Consider the following 2,466-nt stretch of genomic DNA (forward strand, 5'->3'; position numbering starts at 1 on the left):
TTTTTGTGGTAAAAAATGTTTTGGTTTTTTTTTTTTTTTTTTTTTTTTTTAATGCTTTTTAAAAAAGACCACTTCTCCCCACACATTTCTAGGTCCACTGATCTTGGCTTTGCTGAATGACTGGTCCCTTAGGCCCCCCAAAAAATGCTTTGCTGTTCTTCTTCCTATGCTAGCTGTATGGAAGAAATGTCTACTCCATGGAAAGGCAGCATACAGAGGGATATAGCTGACATGCTCTAAAAAATATAGAGGATTCTTTACTTAGGGACACTTACTATCAGTTGGTCATCACTTTTTATTGCTTGGCTTTCTCATACCACTCACAAGTGAGAAGGCCATGCCACTAAAGGAAGTGAATGCTGTTATGCCATGTATTTGATAGATTTATAATTTTATACAAGATCGACCTACCAGTAGTTTCACAGACAAGGTGCTGGGCATGGAAATAACTAGTTAATGTTGCACAGCACGTGCAAATCTCCTTTCTCCAGTTTTTGCTAAGCACTTCAGCCTTTGGGCCCCGGTCACGCTTGGTGAAGCACGAGGACTGGGTTGGGAATGCTCCAGTGTGGGACCTGTGCAGGTGGGTAAGATGCCAGCTTTGGCAAGTGAGGGCTGGCAGGAGCTGGGAACTGCCCAGAAAGTGAAGACCAAGGGATGGAGGAGGAGAAACCTCCTGAGGTCTCATGTGTGTGTCAGAAAGACCAGGCAGAGTGTGGGTGACCCAGGGTAACTGGAGGGCACAGTTGGGCTGGGCTTACACCTGCATCCTCAACTTTGGGTCAGTGCACGTGTCTCTGTCCTTGCATCCCATGATGTCACATACATGGCTTCAGAGGTGGAATGTCACGCTTAAAATGCTTCTATCATGGTGCCCCTCTTACAGTTTGTGAGATCCTCAGCTGAATACTCATCCAATGCTCATTCAATGAGCTTTGTGTCTGTTTGTATGGCAGCTGTGTATGGAATTTTTTTTTGTGTTAGAGACGTTTTGGTTAGGGGCCTCTGTTACAGATCACTAGACCAATACGAGCTCTGCAAGGTCTTCTCTACCAAAGTGCTGATTGATTTACAAACTGAAGCCTTATTTGCACATCTGGCTGGTAAGCTTGCCTTGCTTTTTGGAAAACTCTCATTGCCCTTACAGAAGCAGAGGCAAAATTAAGTTCAGGCTACATTAGGTGTACAAAGATACCCATAGCAATGTACTTACTGTCTAATACCCTAATGTTGCATGTCTTTTTGTGGATCCTTTTTTGTTTTGTTGTTTTGTTTTGTTTTAAAGAACTGATGACTCTGTATATTGTAATTGTGGTGTTTTACATGTCAATTCAAAATGGTTAAACACACAAACAAGCATACCTGTTAATTACTGAAAATGAACAAGAGGTGACTTTTCTTTGATTTACCCGTATGGTTTTTGTTTCAGATGTTGTTCCTTTGCACCATCAGGTTTTTAGATTCTGCTGAAAAAGTATTTATATGATGTAGTGCACATAGAGCATTTTAATTAGTGATGTTTGAATAAGGAAATCCATTTTCTGGCCTGTCTCTCCCCACTGCCCTCCCCACCCCTCCCCATTTATATACATATTTGTCAGTCAGATTATTGTCAGGTTCTAATCACCAAATTTGTGCTTTTCCCAAGGTCCAATACCGTTTTCCAGTGTGAGAATTTGTATTCTTCTTCATTTTCTATTCTCACAGTGAAAAGTAAAAAAAAAAAAAAAAAAAAAAAGGTGTGGGCAAAAAAAAAAAAAGCAGAATTTTTCTGTCTTCTAGGTGTGAGTGCTAAGCCTAGTGGATGCATTTTTGGCATACCCCAGATAAACTTATGAAAAATGGTAAGCTTGAAAGGGGGGCACACGTACCCATTCTGTCAATTAATAACAGACCCTCCCTATGAGGGAAAATACTCCCTTTTGTACAGACCCCCTAGTATGTAAGTCCTACAATTAATGTTGAAGAATGTAAAGTCTTTAAATGGGCTATATCTGTAATCAAATAATGAAGAAAGTAGTTAAATGAACATACCATTCAGGGTCGAATGCATTCAGCAAAAAGCAGTAGTGGGTCTTTGATCATGGTTAGATGCATAGTGATATCAAACAGTGGGTTCTCATGTAACAGCTAAATGTTTCAGATTTTGTTTTTATTAAATTTGGCAGTTTCACGCTGAGCTCTACTGTATTCTTAGTGAACAAAAGACAGCTCCTATGTTAGAAAGTACTCCATTTTCACAATTGCAGGGAACTAGGAGGGTATTTTCAGAAACATGGGCCACAGAAATGTACTCCTTTCACAGTGTTCTCCTATTTCTGAACTGTGCAGTTATCTATTAAATTTTCTAATAGATATTTGTGTAAGGTGTATGTATGCTTGTGCAATTATGGAAAAAAAAACCAGTTTTGGAAAACAGTGTATTTATGAAAAAATAATCACTTATGGGGCATGTACAAAACTGTA

Source organism: Sylvia atricapilla, chromosome 4, assembly GCF_009819655.1.
Source record: "Sylvia atricapilla isolate bSylAtr1 chromosome 4, bSylAtr1.pri, whole genome shotgun sequence".
Lineage (NCBI taxonomy): Eukaryota > Metazoa > Chordata > Aves > Passeriformes > Sylviidae > Sylvia > Sylvia atricapilla.